The sequence below is a fragment of the Hippopotamus amphibius genome, chromosome 1 (genome assembly GCF_030028045.1).
Source record: "Hippopotamus amphibius kiboko isolate mHipAmp2 chromosome 1, mHipAmp2.hap2, whole genome shotgun sequence".
In the NCBI taxonomy this organism is placed as follows: domain Eukaryota; kingdom Metazoa; phylum Chordata; class Mammalia; order Artiodactyla; family Hippopotamidae; genus Hippopotamus; species Hippopotamus amphibius.
This window is the reverse complement of record NC_080186.1, coordinates 43,941,264-43,959,046: the sequence shown is the minus strand read 5'-3', so window position 1 is coordinate 43,959,046 and position 17,783 is coordinate 43,941,264. Positions and strand designations below refer to the sequence as shown.

The 17,783-nt window shown below is 46.9% G+C and overlaps 1 protein-coding gene across 1 annotated transcript in view; it reads left to right on the top strand.

Annotated features, from left to right (window-relative positions):
- The window catches only part of LOC130838143 (cytochrome c oxidase assembly factor 7), a 42,977-nt gene that overhangs the window by 21,506 nt on the left and 3,688 nt on the right, over positions 1-17,783 (top strand). The window contains exon 4 of the transcript XR_009049631.1: positions 3,424-3,482. The gene's annotated coding sequence lies outside the window, so the exon portion shown is untranslated. The remainder of the gene's footprint in view (positions 1-3,423; positions 3,483-17,783) is intronic.

Below are 17,783 nucleotides of genomic sequence, written 5' to 3'. Positions count from 1 at the left end.
TCTAAGCTGGAGCTGGCACATGAATGGATTGGTACTCCTTCTTGGATTCTATTCAAGAAGATGTCTTTTAAAAAAAAAAAAAAAGAACATTTAGGGGATTTCCCTGGTGGTCCAGTGGTTAAGACTCTGCACTCCCAACTCAGGGGGCCCAGGTTCTATCCCTGGTTAGGGAACTAGATCCTGCATGCTGCAAAGATCCCGCACACGGCAACGAAGATCCTGTGTGTAGCAACTAAGACCAGGCCCAGCCAAATAAATAAATAAATAAATTTTTTTTTTTTAAAGTTTTTGAAACAATGAAGGAAAAGGACCCAACACAGGGCCACCCTGACACCCTAAAGTACATGCTCAGTAACTTAATGCCAGCAAACCAGTATTAATATTCTCATGGCTAAAGAATCACAAGCCCAAATATGCCACACTTTTTTCTTGGAATACTAAGAATATCTTTCTTGAATTCTAAGAGTTAATGATCTTTGCTCCTAATTATAATTACTTATTTTCTTGTCTCCCTGGTTAGTCTATCAGATTCCAAAGACAGCATTTTATCCTCTTTGAAATCTTTCAAAGACTTCTTATCCCTTACAGCAGTGTTGACCCCCTACTCCTCAATCTCTTAGGGCACCTACTTAAAATAGAGATTCTTGGGTCCACTTAGACATACTAAAAGAAAATTGGATTTTTTTTTTTGTCTGTGCCATGCAGCTTGCAGTATCTTAGTTGCCTGACCAGGGATCAGACCCAGGCCCCTGCAGTGGAAGCACAGAGTCCTAACCACTAGACCACCAGGGAATTCCTGAAAATCAGAATTTTAAATAAGCAAATCCCGGGATATTCTTATGCACCCACTCAAGTGGTATATAGTCGAAGCTTCTTGGCATCAGTACCCCCGGGCAGTCTGGGCTGCACAGCTTCAGCGCTTTGCGCGCTAGTTCCACGAAAACATCTTGCTTTCTTGCCCAACTTGAGACAAGCCTGGCCAACTCCTGATAGCCCTTCAAAACTCAGCCCAGATGTCACTTCCTCCAGGAAGCCCTCCTGGACCCCCAAGGTGTGTGGTGCTCTGACAATGCTTGTGCTTCTCACTGTAGTTCATTTCACATGGTGTGGAACAGGCTGTAAGTGTGTGAAGCACATGGATTTTGTCTGACTCATCTCTATTCCCAGGGCCTAGATCAGGACCTCACAGATAAGGCACCAAATAAATCTTTACTGAAGGAAAGGGAAGGGAAGGGACTCTGGGAATAAATCTTATCTTCCAGTGAGTCCATTGAGCATTGGAAAGGTAGTGTTTTGGAGAAGGATCTGGATTTAAATCATTTCTCTGTCACATACAAATGTGTTATGATACCTCTCTGAGCCTCATTTTCTTCATCTCTGAAATAGGGATAATACTTTTCAGGGTTAATATGTGGGTTAAAGGGTTAAACAAGATAAAGTAAGTGAGGTGCTTAGCTCAATGCCTGGCACATTCTAATTGTGTAATAAGTCACTGAGGGATTCTCTTCTGGAAGTTGAACTAGGCTTATTCCATACAGCTCCAGAGAGCAAAACTAGGCTCAGTGGATGGAGGCTGCAAGGAAGCCGACTTCAGTTCATAGAAGTTTGAGTAGAAGGAAGAACTTTTTACTTGACAGAATGGAAAGACATTGGAAGAGGTGAACTTCCTATCATAGGAGTGTGCAAGCCAAGGGATGCTCACCTGTCAGGGTTGACATAGAGGTGACTCATTCTCCCTGGGGTTTGGGGTGGGGATGGGGGTGTGAGTGTGGTAAAGGTTGGGAGACCCAGGAGATGTTTCCATTTAATGCCTCTGTAATTCATTATTCATTCAGCCAACACTGAGAGTGTCCTCTTGGCTGGGTCCTAGGTTGGGCACTGGAGTCATAGCTGAATCTGATAAGTTTCCTATCATTTATGTGCTCACAGTCTAAATAATGATCATTTACTGAGCATCTGCTATGTGCCAGATGCTCTCTCATCCTGTCAACAACTCTCCAAGGAAGTTTTTATTCTCACCATTTTTTAGACAAACTGAAGCCCAGATACACAAAGTGGCTTGCAAAAAGACACACAGACCCAGAAAGTAGTGCTGCTGGGGCTAAAAGTTAGTCCAGCCTGTCTCCTAATCCCTCTTTCCTCTGTCTAAGGCTGCCTGTCATCCAGATGTTGAAAATCCTTTGCAGTCTCTGGGAGATTCCCCAAATAGCACCCTCCTGGGCACCGAGTAGATGCTAATGAACATAGTTAAAAGGCTGAGGTCAGCTTCAGGAGGACGTGGTCTCGCTGCAGCACACTCTGTGCCCCAGGGTTCTCTCCAGCCTGGGCCATGTGGAGGGCCCAGGAGAACATGCTGAGGTCAGAGCTCACTGCTCACATGACCAGCCGAGCTGCCTGGGTTAGGACTCCCTGAGGGAACTTGAAACCTGGCTGGGTTCCATCAACTCCAAGAATAGCAGCTGACCCTACTCTCCCCAAGCCAGTGGCCTCTGATCAGGTTCCAGGAGGCTCCACCAGACTCCGGCCATTAGCGGCAGCAAGCTTTGACCTTGGACTGCTCTGGGGTGAGGTAATAAAAACCACGTCTATTAAGGCCCACTGTGTGCAGGGCACCTCCTGAAGGAGGGGACGTCCTTGGAGGGAGGTCTGGGAAGTATGGGGCCCATTTTACAGATGAAGAAATTGGGGCTCAAAGATATTGAGAACTTGCCCAAAGTCACAGTGAGTATGCAGCAGGGTAGGATTTGAGCCTGGTAAGCCTTTGCCAGTGATCCTGCTTCTGTGAGAAGAGAAGAGTACTCTCTGGACCCCAGAAGAGTCCTGGGCAGAGGAAACAAATGACATCAGCTTTCAAAGTGATGTTATTCCTGCAAAATGGGGCCCATGTACTTAGAAACACAGTATTTGAGAGGCAGCAGAAATCCCCATTCACCTGAGCCTATTTCCTCATCTATGAAATGAGAAGCACACCCACATGGCAGGTGAATAAGCATAAGCCTAGACTTTGGAGCCAGGCAGGATTAAAATCCTCTCTGGCGCTTCCTAATGATGAGACCTTGCACAAATCACATCACTGCCTCTCTGAGCCTGTTTCCTCATTCATTTGTTCCACAAATAGCTTTTGAGCACCTACTGTGTGCCAGGCATTGTTCTAGCAGCTGGGGATACATCAATGAAAAAAGCAGACAAAAATCACCACCCCTGTCAAGTTTATATTCTAGAGTTCTGGAAAATACCTCATAGGATTGTCATGGGGATTAAATGGAGGAATGTACAGTGGTGTAATACGTCTGGTAACGTAATGGTGTCTGACAAATAATAAGTAGTTAGTTTAATGATATGATTATAATGTGAACTTACCTGGTCAGTGCTCAGTGAAAAAACATTTTATTTGATACTGAATTTAACCATTTAATTTAATAGGTAAAGAAACTGACACCGAAGAGGCCATGAACTGCCTCCAGTTGTCTAGCAAGGCAGTGGTAAGTTCCAGATTTCTAGTCCGGTGTTTGTACCACCATCCACTAATCCCAGAGGGCATCTCTGACAAAGGAGCCAAGAAGGGAGGGGGGAAGACTGAGTCTTAGAGCCAGTGAGGTTCAGGTTAGGCTTTTAGCTAGTTGATAGACTCCAGAGCCCAAGTGGGCTCTCTCTTGGTGCCAGATGCTTCCTGTGTTTCTCAAGTGTGCCAGGAGCTCCCCAGGCCCTGCCTCCGCATGAGCACAAGGTAGGACTGCCTGAGGGTGGGGTGGGGTGTTGAGCTGAAGCTGTGGGGTGCTGTTCAGGGCCAGAGTTACAGGTGTGCCACCGCGCATTCGCACAGGGCCCTGTGCTCAGTTTCATGCTCGGCCGTCACCGTCTTGAAGTTCTTAAAAATTTTTGAACAAAAGGCCCTGCATTTTCATTTTTAATCCACTGGACCCCACATATTTTGTAGTTTATTTGTGTAGGTGCTGTGCTCTGCGGTGGGAGGCAGCTGCCCCTGACCTGCAGTGGTCCTGGGACTTGTCAGAGGCTTGTCAATCCTATGGGCGAATGGCTGAGTCACCAACAGACAGGAAGGAGGCCAGACCAAGTTCCCCCATAACAGGTCTGACCTGTGACTGCAAATCACTAAGAGGCTGTAACTGGACAAGGGAAAGACAGGCTCTACGGAGGTTCTGGGGGTGCAACAGGAACCCGCAGAGAAGAGGCATGATCTGAGGGGGATTTCAGCTCAGTGTGAGAAAGACTTCTCTACTAGTCAAATTATAACCCCAATATATAAAGCATACCTCTATTAAACTGTTAAAAATATAATCATAATACTGGCAGCTAACATCGACTGGATGCTTACAGTGTGCAAAGCGTTGTGCTAAGTACTGCACTGAAAACATAGAGGATAGCAGGGTGGTGGAGAACGCAGGCTCTGGAGCCAGACTGCCTTCTTTCAATTCTGGCTCCACCACTTATTAGCTGTGTGACTTGGAGCAACTTAACTGACCTCTCTGTGTCCGTTTCATCATCTGGAACATGGTGATAAGAATGATACCTACCTCCTGGCATTATTGTTATTAAATGAGTTCACTCATGGAAAACACTTAGGACAGTGTTTGACGTATACTTGTATCTAAGTGTTTGTCAGTTATTGCTTTATTTAATCTTCAAGACACTCCTGTGGTATAGGTATTATTTAGCATTATTCCCATTTAATAGATATGTAAACTTCGTTGGCCAGCAGTCAAGGAAGTTTCACCTTCCACCTTAGGAGTCAGACTTCATGACCAATGCTTAGGCCAGAGTAGGTAACTACTCTTTGTTAGATTAATCAATTAGTCATTATTTCTTTCATCTCTGAGATGCTAAGCCTCTGGGAAGTGTGTGCTTTGCTGGAGGAGGATTCAGGAACCCAGCTGTCTTGGGATTTCTTACCAATTGTTGACCTCCACATAATTAAATATCAAGTAAGGCCTGCTCTATGCCTTCTGAATTAATTGCCTAGGTGCTTCCTCCTTCCCTCCCTATGGGCACTACCCAAGCTCCAGTCTTATCATCCCTCTGGACTCTGAATTTAGCACCACTGTGTACTGACCCTGGTCTCTCACATCTGCAGATCATCTTGCATTGTGCAGGCCTCTGAATAGATCCCAGCCAGCCAGGGCTACCTGCCCTAGGACCAGAGCAGACTGCATGAGAGCAGTGTGCAGTCTGGCCCATGGTGGAGCTTGGTGTGTTCCTGCTGTCTGGGTGTATTTGGGGATCTTCTAAGGCAAGGAGTGGACTGAAAGGGGCAAGGCCCTCACCAGTGTTCACTGCCACTCACACTTAAGATCTTGGATTCAGAACCAGTGCTCAGAGAGGATTGTCTGAAGGCAGGCAGTCCTCAGTTCCTCTAGAAGTTTAGAAAGTTCCAACCTGCATAGGGCTGGGGCCCTAAAACTCACCCCTGCAACAGTGTATCTTTTTTCCAAATTGCCATGAGCTTATATTCCGGATTGCTGTAGGACACACAGTGGAGTGCCACCGTATCTATATTAATAATAAAAGCAAACACTCACTCTGTGTCAGGTACTGTTTTAAGTGCTTTGTAAATATTAACTTGTGTAATATTAAACCCAGTGAGGTGGGCACTGTTTTTATTTAACTTACAGAAATAAAATTTTACTTGCTATGAATAAAAAGAGAGACGGAAAAAGAAAGCCCAGTAATATATTAAATATTTCACTCACTCAGCATATGCCGCAGGATGCGTGTGTCATGGGACAGGTAAATCTGCTGTCCCTTCTGTTGGTATCAGTTCCTACATGCCTTGTACAATCCACAGTCTGTGCTCATTTTGCCACACTGAGTGTGATTCTAGTATTTCTTGCCTCCAGGCAAGCCAGTCTCTTCATCAGAAACCTCCCTAAAGAAACAGCAGTCTGTTCCACTGCTAGAGGACAAATTGGCTGTGCTGTTGAGAGATGGTTCTGTACTCCTACTTGGTGGGTGATTGAAAGGCTTTCCAAGGATAATTTTGACTGCACACAATTTTGTAGAACTTTAGCCCAGGTAACCTTTGACTGAACTTTAACTCACAAATAAATGACCAACCATCTCAGTCTGCCTGGGACTAAAGGATTCCTGGGACGTGAGACTTTCAGTGCTAAAACCAAGCAAGTCCCAGGCAAACCGGACCAACTTGGTCTCTCTATCACATAACACATCTCTGGGGCTCTGTGAAAGCCATATTGAGGTCATGGTCCATTCTATCATTCTTTACGAGGCTCTAAGGAGAACTTCTTGTCTGATCTTCATACCAAGAATAGTTGTATGTCTCCTAAGGAGCAAGTGGTTTGTTTTTATCCCATGCACACAGTGAACTGTGTAAGTGAACAGGTTTCCCTTTTTGCCTTGGCCACTGGAAGTCCTAGAGCTAAATAAGTGGGACGCATATTTAGCTGTGCTGGTCACTATGTTCTGTACTTTTCCATCATTCCAGGCTCCATTTTGTCTCTGTTTTGTTTTTCTCAAACTTATCTTGTCCTATCTTAAACTTGATTTTGTTTTACGTAAATGTCTTTCTGGATTAAGATAGGGTAAAATTAAACAGTTCTTAATTTAGAGTCTATGAACCTTGCCGATAGTCATTGAAAATCTGCAATGATCTGCAAAATTTATGTGTACATACATTTTTTTTTCCTGGGGAGAAGGAGCCATGGATTTTAATTTTTCAAAGAAGTGTGTATTCCTCAAAATATTAAGAGCCATTGGTATACGTGAACCAAGAATAAATAAATGCTTTTAGTCAAAGGAATTTGGAAGGTTGAAAGTTTCAATTGTAGTACATAATAGTATTTTAAAATGTTGGAGTAAAGTGATGGTATGGAGGAATGTTGGTAGGGCAGAACATTGGAATGGCAGAGAGAGGAATGTTGGTGGAGTAGAGTGCCCCACGTAATGGAATGGCAAGGTGAAAGAATGTGGTGTGCTGGGATATTAGTGTATGAGAATATTAGTATTTCTGGAATGTTCATGTGACTGGGTTCGTAGAACACCTCCTTCTAGATGACCTGGCATCCTCCTTGCTTAGTTGTACCTTAGGGTTGGGCTTCTATCTTTTAGATTCAGCCTCTAAATCTCCCACATCTCCTACTCAGTGCCCTATAAGAGCCCAGTGAAGACTGGTTGCTGGAGCCTTGCACTAATGGGCACCAGGCTGGCTCATGGGCTTCTGTCAGTTTCACACTGAGATGCCTATTCCTTTCTGACTTTGCCTATTCTCCTTTGAGATACATCTCAAATACTTTGCAGGCTCAGGACCCCAGTAGACCACCTTTTCCATTTCTGTGTCTTCAAGTCCTTGTCTCAGAGGCTGCTCAGAGGACATGCCCAGTTTATGGCTACTCTAGGGCATGCCAAGCTGCTGGCCAGTGGACCACCTGCAGATGGGCCTCTCGGGGCTAGAGTTCAGCTTCTGGGGATGTTAAGCTGAAGGCAGCTTAGGATCCTTGGAGCTGGTCATGAGCAGGGGAAGCTAGGTCAGAGTAAGTTGAGACTTCATTACGAAAGGAACCTGACCTAAAGGCCAAATACAAGAATTGGGTTAGGACAGAGACTGCTGCCCTTAGCCTGAAGTTCAGATTGGAAATGGAGGAGTTGGGTGAGGGCTGGATGCTTAGATGTTCTCTCCTTTTCTCCAAGCATCCATTTAATTAGCTAACGTTTGCTAAGGTCCCTCAATGGCGGACCTGTCTGTGCCCTGGAGTTGACAGTCTGTAACAGAGGAGACCAGCACAAACAATGACAACCTAGTGTGGTGAGGGCTGCACAGCATAGGGAAGTTGTAGGGGCTGTGGAAGTTAAAAAATGTTCCAGAGGAGTGCTGTCTGAGCTGACTCTGGAGTCAGGATGCAGTTGGGGGACATCTGTATGGTAGGAAGGCTGCCTCAAGGGCCAAAGCACATGGAAATTCTCTAGCATCTAGTTGTGGGCCTCAGATCAAGGTGCTAATGATTGCAGACTGTCCATTTCTTTAGGCCCACAAGTTTGATCTGTCCAGGTCTAATCTATTGCCTTCAGACTCCTCTCCTCAGCTATTCCAATTACTGACAAATTTAAGTCTCTTGCAGTCATTTCCAACCAGGAGAAGATAATTGGCTCTTAATGCCTGGAGACATGTCCTGATTATGAGAGAACAGGATATTATGGAGGCACAAAGCCTCCTACCTCCCAGCCATCCTGCTGCCATGCCCTTTCTTCTGAGCCCACACCTTAGCCAGGTCCTCATCCCAGCAGCTGGGTGGGCCACGTACTTGCCTGCTGTCCATCTCAGTTACATCAACTTTAAAATGAGCTCCATAGTGGCGTGGGGAATGCTCACTAAACTGGGAGGCAAAGGAACTGCATTCAATTCCTGGCTCTTGAATGAGGCTTCATAGATGGCACTGTGTGAGGTTGGGGAGGGCACATCCTCTCTCTAGGCTTCAGCTTTGCCATCAGTGAAAAGAGGGAAAGGATGCGAAGATTGCTAAGGCCTCTTCCTGCCCTGACAATTCTGTGTCTCTGTTGAATCCTCGATGTTCTGCTTTCAGCCTGTTCCTTTGAATAGAGGCCATGTGACAGAGCAGACTCTGGAGAGGAGACCTAGACATGACTTCGATTCTGACTTGTTTTGTGAGCTTGGGACACAAACCTCTCTGAGCCCCAGTTTTCTCGTTTGGTAAAGTGGGGTAATACCTACCTCCCAGGGCTTTGTGAGGCTCCAATGAGCTACAAGCACTATGATGGGGACTTCCCTGGTGGCACAGTGGTTAAGAATCCGCCTGCCAATGCAGGGGACACGGGTTCAATCGCTGGTCCAGGAAGATCCCACATGCCGAGGCGCAGCTAAGCCCGTGAGCCACAACTACTAAGCCTGCGCTCTAGAGCCCATGCTCTGCAATAAGAGAAGCCACCACAGTGAGAAGCCCGCACACTGCAATGAAGAGTAGCCCCTACTCACCCCCCAACTAGAGAAAACCTGCACACAACAAAGACCGGATGCAGCCAATAAATAAAGAAATAAATTTTAAAAAAATAAAAGCACTACGATGATGGTGGTGGTGGTAGTGGTGATGATGATCTGTCTGCACAGCAGTCTCTGGGGATAAATTACAATTATGCATGTAGCCAGAAAGTTAGGGGACAGCTCCAGAGCCACAGGGAATATGAACAAGGTTTTGAAAGCCTTCCCCATGGCTGAGGAGGCAAGGGGAATTAATCTTTGCTAACTACCCACAGTCAATTTGTTTCTTCCATTCCTACAGGTGGGTGTTAGTGTACCCACTTATTACCTGGGTGACCAGTAAATAAACCCTTCAGAGACTTAGTCTCTTCATTTGTCAAGTGTCATATTACCTGACTCAAGGTTGCTGAAGGCTGTAGTGGACACTGACTGCTTTCGGCTGTTCAGCATCCAAACTCTTTGCCTATTCGGAAGAATTCCAAGCTACATGGAAGTTGAAGGGGGCAGCTGCTCTTCCCCTGACCCCTGTGGGTCTGGGCTGGGCCAGGTTGGTGCCCCAGCTGGGCCTTGAGTCTGATGGGAATTAGAGGGGTGAGGACACGCAGAGCTTACTTCAGGAGGAGGCTGCAGTGGGGACCAGAGCCCAGCATTGCAGTGGTGAGCAACAGGAGACTGTGTGGCCTGGGGTGGAGTCTGTACTGAACAGTTCCTATGGCAGGACTTCGGCTGTGCCTAGCTACCCCGATTCATGTCTAGCTTTTCAGTCTCCCCGTCGTTTCAGTGAGCCATCCAGTAGCTTTTTGAAAAAGCTCATTTTTGCTTAGTTTTTCCAGAGATGGTTTCAATTGTTTGCAACTGAGAATCTTAACTGGTATGGAGTAAATCATGTAACATGCCAGACACAGTGCCTAGCATATAGTAAGCACTCAAAAAAATTACACACACACACACACACACACACACACACACAGAAACTAAGGTTCAGAGAAGTAAATTAAGAAAATTCCCTGGCGGTCCAGTGGTTAGGACTACACACTTCCACTGCAGAGGGACATGGGTTCGATCCCTGGTTGGGGAACTAAGATCCCACAAGCCATGTGGTGTGGCCAAAAAAACACTCCCCCGTGCCACCCCCCCCCCCCAAAAAAAAAAAAAAGTAAAATAACCTGCCTGAGGTCACACAGCAAGGCAGCAGTGCTGGTATGGGACTGACCATGAACATCTTAGTGGTACAGTGTATTTGTAGATCACTTCCCATCACACATTGTTGAACAGTTTATTGTTGATACACTGGTTCAAAAGCCTCAAAACAACCCATGAGGCCCACAGAATCAGAATCCTTTCTTTAGATAGAGAGGAAGGTACTACCTCATGGTAACCCTGTAAATAGTAGTGGCCTGGAATTCAGGTCTCAAGTTTGCAGCCAGGACTTGTGTTCTGGTGGTATCCACGCATGTGAAGTTACATGTACATATGCTGCTGCATCCTGTGAAGCAGCCCCTTGTGAATACGTGGATACCTGGTACATGAGCGACCTGGGGTGAGTCAGAAGCTGCCTGTGAGGCCAGCAGGGAGGGAACGTCATGTACCAGAACCTACAGAAAGGAATGCTCCTTAAGCCACTGTGTTGATCTGGGGTGCAAGGGAATCAGGGTGTTTGGGGTACAGGGTGGCGGTGGGGAGGTGGGAGGTGGAGTCATCCTAAATTGGGGCCTCCTCTGCTGGGCTACTCATCAAGGGAGGTTTTGATTCCTGCAGTGTTGGCAAAATGGCTTAATTGGATCTAATGGGAGAAAATGCGTGATGAATATGGATGATATAGGCAATGAGGCGCCAACAAAAGCTGGCTGGAGGAAGGCTGATGAGCTGAAGACAGGTCTGATGGGAATTAGGCTAAGGCTCCCTGGGTGAGCCAAGAAGGTGGACAGCAGGGACAGCTGCTCTGCCGCAGGGGCCTAGGACCATGCTGCTGACCTGGGTCTCTGTCCTGCCCTGGCCTTCAGACCTTGACTTCACACGTGTATGGAATCAGAGAATGTCAGACTCACAAGGTTCTGGGATTAGAATCAGGCTCAGGAGTCTACAATCATAGACTTTAGCATCACATATGTTAGTCATAGAAAATTTTGGAACCTAATCGTTTGACAATTGGAGACCCTTGGGAAAAATTTAGGAGATCCTTCTCCAACTTTCTTGTAATAACAATAAATAACATCTGTTGAACATATCACAATTTCCAAGGTCCTTTCACGTCATTTCATCACACTGGAGTGGGTGGTATTCTACCTTCAGGTTAAGTAATGTGCAGATCAAAATGAGCCAGTTGGGACTGGAATCCAGCTTTGCGGAATGAATTCTATTTTTCATATGCCAAAGTTTTGATACCCTTGTCTTCAAGAGTTGTGAAAACACTTTTAACTACTTGGTATAACGTGTCCAAATTTTGGGGCGTTTGTTGTGTAAATTCTGCACGGTCATGTACCATTTTTTCTTAATGCATTCTGGCATACTGCAGTGCTCTAAAATGTGATTATCCTTGTTGCGTCAGCATAATCAGGGCTGGTACATTCTGCCATAGCTTTTTGGCAGGTTTTATCATCCAGCACTATTTTCAGTGAACAAAGGACTTAAACAACATATCCAAGAATAGATTTAAAGTCACTAATGTAAAGACTGAACTTCAAATCACTCTAGGTTTAGTCAGGACATGTTCTGATCTCCTTAGAATAAAAAGTTAAACTACCGAAAATGCAGAAAGAAGAAAACAGGGAAAACAAACCTCCCTGCATAGGAGCACATAAGGCCACACAGAGAGGTGGTTGTGGTGAGGAAGGGGTGCGCCTCGCGGAGCAAAGCTGTGTTTATGATTCTGCCAGTAACAGGCTGCTGGTAACCTGGGGCAAATCCCTGCCCTTCTCTGGGTCTCAGTTTTCCCCGATTTCAAATGGGGATAATAATTCCTGTCTTGGGAAAGAACGTTCGGGAGTTTATCAACCCTGGGGGAGATCTGCAGTCTCCGGAGAAACAGCTTAAAGAGAGCCTGGAGGGGGAAGGGTGCGGAACAGCAGGGAGCTGCGAGGGGCTTACGATCTCCATGGTAACGCAAGGCAGCCCGGAGAGGAGGCGGGGCTTGGGAACCCAGAGCAGGAGGTTTTGAAAATGAAGGTTTCACAAAGAAAGCTCCCTCCTCCCTGGAGAAAGGCCCTCCCGGAGACCGAGCTCTGCACTCGAACAGCTCTCTGGGCCGAGTTCACTTCGCTTCTCGCCTCCTGTTACAGACACGGAGAATAGGTCCAGAGAGAGGTCGACAGTCGCCAGCAAGTCACTGGCACGGCGGGCATTCGAACCCAGATGTCCTGACCTCTGATCTGTGCTCTTCTCTGTACCAGAATGCTGTTTCTCTGAACCTTGATCTCTCGTCTATACAATGAGACAGTTGAAAGGGTAGACTCCTAAGGGCGCTTTGAGCTCTAGCAGTGTTTGCGCATACTATTAGCAAACACACCGGTGATGGTGGATACCAAGATGAGGGTCATGCAGTCTGTGGAGCCATGGGCTGATTTGTCTCTGGGTCCCCCACCCCAACATATGGGGAGGCACAGAGGGGACATCTGGTATTTGTGGAATGAATGTTTGTGGAAATGGACACATTCATTCTTTTGTTCCAAAAGGTTTAAAGAGCACCTACTGTGTGCCAGGTACTGTGATAGTTCAGAGAAGGGCTCACTCACTGGAGCCTGAAGTCTTGCTGGAGGAGGAAGCCCTGGATGAGGGAAAGGGGTGCCCAAGTGGGCGCAGGTGAAGGAGAGGACTCTTGTGCTTTGAGCTGCCCTGCAAAATACCCTGCATTCATGTCCTGGAGCTTCCCAGCCAAGCATGATTTCTTCCCATCCCCAGTCTCCAGAAGGACAATTTCATTCTCAAGGCTCCTGCTGGGCAGCAAGGCAGGCAGCGGGGCCAAGACTTTTCTTGGAAAAGCTTAAAAAATTATTTTGAAGGAGAGGGTGGGGCACGTGGCCCCTGCTGGCTTCTCCTAGGAGGGCCCACTTTGCTTTTGTTTTCTTTCCCAGCTGGCTTATAGGATGGGAGGTGTGTTGAGGTCATGCCTCTTCCTCACCTGGTATGGCAAAAACAGTACTGAACTGGGAGTCAGAGACCTGGATTTAAATTCTGACTCTATCTCCAGGTCAGTGTGTGGCCTTGGGCAGCTTGTTTTTCTTCCCTGGTCTTACTTTGCTAAAAAAAATATGGGGATAGTGATCTTCATAGTGGTGTAGTGAGGATCAAATGGGAAAATGATTATGAAATCCTTCCTGCCTCCTCACCAAAGCCATATTTATCATTTACTGTGATCCACAGGTTTTACAAACATTATCAATGTAATCTGAGCAGCAATCCTGCAGTGTTGCTATTTGTTATTTAACACATGAGGAAACTGAGGCTCAGAGGAGTGAAGAAATTTACCCACAGCCACACAGCTAGGAAGCCACAGAGGCGCGATTCAGACCCAAGTCTTTCTGACCAAAGTATAACTCTAACAGCAGATCCCTTGGAATCTTTATTCCTTCACCAAACGACATTTATTGAGCATATAACATGAGCTAGGTGGCAGCTGGGATAGATTAGTAAGAGTATCAATCATGGTGTCAGGAGGAAATAGATGGCATTTCTTATATTGGGTAATTTGGGAAGAGCTTAATAAAGTGATTATGTAACACAGGGACAAGGAATAGGGCAATACTCCAGGGCAAGTAATGTTAGGGCACTAGTTACTACCCTTACGCCTAACGGAGCAAGGAAGGAGCAATTACAAGAATCTGGAGTCAAAGAGAGGTTTTGTAAGGGCAGCCTGACAGGAGCTATGTCTTTTGTATAGAGATGCAGGCAGCCCATGATGCAATTTCAGGGAGGAAGCTAGGGGAATTTATACTCTGCTGGGACTTTAGTTGACCAAACCCTACCAGAATCCAAAGGGCACAGCAGTAGTGCCTTAATGTAAACCATAGAAACCATCCTCCTACGATATGGAGAGTGGGTCTGGAGTGGCAAACAGAAGATAGCATGAAGACGTTTCTTTCCTCTAATGAGGAGCTTACCAAAACATGGAGAAGACAGGTATATTCATAATTGTAATGAAATATGTGAAAAGAACTATACCAATAATGTATCACGGTGTTACAGACTACCCCAAAACATATGGCTTAAAACAATAACCATTTATTTGCTAATGAGTCTGTGGATTGGCACTTTGGGCTGGGCTTAGCTGGTGATTCTTCTGCTGATCTCACCGTGGGTCACTCGGTAGTTGCAGTTATCTGGTAGCTCAGCTGGAGTTGGTTGGCCTGGGGGGGTCTCAGGGGAGAGCTCACATATGTTCTCAGTGGCCAGCAGGCTAGCCCAGACTTCCTTACATGGTGGCACTGCATTCCAAGAGGGTGAGAGAGGAAGCTGCAAGGTCTTTTGAGGCCTAGACTCAAAATAGCACAGTGTCACTTCTGCCACTTGCTGTTTGTCAAAGCAAGTCGCAAAGTCAGCACAGAAACAACGGGTGGGAAAATACATTCCACTGCTTGATGGGAGGGGTGGCAAAGTTACATTGCACCAATGTTATGCCATGTAGGTTTGTATAACCTATCTTAGTGGTAAGCCATCTTTCAACTGATGAATGAATAAAGAAATCATAGCACTTTCCAAACTATTATAATTGTGTATTAACCTATCAATCTCCCCCACAATAGCCTGAGAACTCCCCAAGAGCAGGAATTATGATAATAATTCATTTCTTTGTTTCTAGAGCTCAGGGCAAGGCACAAAAAACATATTAAGTGTAGTTTGTTGAACGACTATGGCTGGGGGTGGGGCTGGTGAATGGTCTACTTGTCCAAAGCCCTTGGAGCCACAAGTGGTACTCACTTTATAAAGTTGACATTATAGAATCCTTCCTCTACCTCACTGAGACCCTTCAAATATTGCCATGGTCCATCAAGGTCAATTTCAACCCCCTCTTCCTCCACAGAGGTGTCCAGAGTACTTCTTTTCTCCTGTTTTAAGACTCTGCAACTCTAATGGCCTTTTACCCCACAGCCTGGCATTTGCTAATGAAATCTCATTGCTCTCTAGGGGTTTCATGGGTCAAACCTACTTTTCATCCCTAGTGAGTAATTCCCTAAGGGCAGGACTGCCCTTGTCTATTCCTTAGGGCTTGTCACAGTGCTGGGCTCACAGCATATCCTCAGTCAACACTCCCTGGGACTTCCCTGGTGGTCCAGTGGTTAAGACTCCGTGCTTCCAATGCAGGGGGCTCGGGTCAGTCCCTGGTGGGGGAACTAAGATCCTACATGCCACACGGTGTGGCAAAAACACAAACAAACAAACAAAAAACCCACTCCTTGAGTGGACCACGCACTCTGGATGGCCTTGACCCTGTGAGTACCCTTCTGAATGCTCCGCACGTGAGAGCCTCCCAGGTCTCTGGAACAGAGCAAGGCACGTTGCTCCCCTGGGCTCCGGCCTGTGCCCTGGTCCTCAGTTGCCTATACTCTGGCCCCTGAACTAACTGGACCGAGACCAGGAGGAGCAGTGTCTCAAATGACAGTGGAATGTCCTCCTCCTGACAAAAGGAGAGATGTCCAGAGCTTGAGCCCTTTCTTGTGGGCACATGATCCATCACTGTCCTGACGTTTCAGGAACCAAAGGGGCAGCTGTTGAATAGCTCCCAAAAGCAGAGCTCCTGGGTGGCAGATTTCACTTCAGTGTCATAAAAAGCATAAAAAGCTATCACACAAGGTGCTGGGTTGCTTCCAGTGCTTTAAATCCTTTCCCATGGCTCCCCCTTGCCTGCAGGATGAAGCCCAAGCCCATTGATGTGGCAAAGGCTTCAGGACCTGGCCCTTATACCCCTCCAGCTTCATCTCTCACCACCCCTCACCTTGACTGCACTGTTCACCAGACTCAACTCCTGATTGTTCCTTGAAGTCATCAGATGCTGTCTCTTAGCTCTGGGTCTCTGTGTATCAGTTCCCTCTGCCTTGAATTCTCTTCTCCATCTTGTACCACAGACTCCCTTTCCCCCATCAGTGAGTCCTTCAAGAGTTAATTCGGGCATCACTTCCTCTAGTAAGCCTTTCCTGAAGCCTTTGGCTGGGTTAGGGATCTCTTGTAGACACCATAGCCATGAACTCCTTGAGGATGAGGACTGGGACTTCATTTAGCCCAGATGCTGGCAATCATTGTCAATCAATGTTGAAGGAACAAACAAATGTGCATGTTTGAGGAGGGGTGGAAAACCACCTCACAGGAGTGCTATAAAGGCGACCGGAAGGTTCTAATATTTCCAAGTTCTAAGAATCAACACTTCCCTAATTCTCGGCCAAAGATTCAGACTTGGGCTCCACCCCATCTGGAGCCCCCTCCCCAGTGAGCCACCTCCACCCTGTGCCCTCTGAGTGTTTGTTCTCAGGCAGGCACGCACATGTTCTGAACATAACCAGGAAATCAATTTACAAGAAATAATTGCTGGTCGATGTGTGCTCGGGAGCAGCGATGAGCTCAGGCTATTTCTGTCTGTGCGTCAGCCCACCCAGCTTCCTTCTTCCTCGGCTGCCCTGGGGGAGGGGGTTCCTGCTTCGCAGGTGGGGCAGTTTGTTTCCGACTGAGGCCAGCCAGCCCCAGTGTGAGCCAGCTCTAGGGGCTGATTGAATTGAAATGAGGGAAACTGAACACGGGCAATGGGGAGGAGCTTTATGCGGCCTGGGATGCATAGGTCAGCAGAGGCAGCACAGAAATCTATTTTCCACCTATCCCCATCCCATCCACACAGGCTCCGGCTGGGGAAATTCTACCAGGCCTTCGGCCCTGCTCAGTGTGAGGTCTCCTCCTAGCCTACCCAGCTCTGAATTCTCTTTGTTCTTCCTGGCCAGTCAAGCTCAAAGTGTGGTCCCAGACCAGCAGCATCAGCATCCCCTGGAACTAGTTAGAAATGCAAATTCTGGGGACTCACTCCAGACCTACCCAATCGGTACTCTGAGGGCAGAGTGGGGCAGGGGAGGGGGAGCACAGCTAGCCTGTGTTTTAAACAAGCCCTCCAGCTGATTCTGATGCAGCTGACGTTTGAGAACCAGGGTCGTAGGCCACTGATGGCCACTTGAGTTTTTAGAATTTACAGCTCATCTCCCCCTAACAGACCCTGAGCAGCCTAAAAATAAGGTCTTTATAGGATTCTTCCTTGTAACCTTGTAACCTGCCAAAAGGCCAGCAGGAAAATGTTCTGAGAAAAATTGAATTTTCCTAATGGAGATACCAAGGAGAGACAGGATCTGTCCGGTGAAAGGTCACACAGAGCATCAGGGACTAAACCTCCCACCTATCACCCATTCCCACCACACAGACACACACATGGGGACACACACACACACACACACACACACACACACACACACACACACAGACACGTACCCTAAGCTCTCTCTACAACAAATAACTTGGGCTGTGCTAGGCTCTCTCTCACTGTTTTTGAACAGGTTGTACTGTGGCCATAATTTCTTCTGACTGTCTCACCTGGAAACTTTGACTCATCTTTGATGATTCAGCTCAGACATCACCTATTCCTCCCTCAAGCTGCTTGAAGGGCTACCACTGGGCCCACTGCCGTTTTGTATGTCCGCCTCACCCTCCATATGAACCCCACAGCTCCCTTGAGGGGGAGCTGTGGCTGATTCCCTGTTGTTTCTGGTAACCTGCACAAGATAGACACCACAGAATGTGCAATAAGGGGACAAAGGTACTGGGTTTAGAGTGCTGGATATAACACACACACACA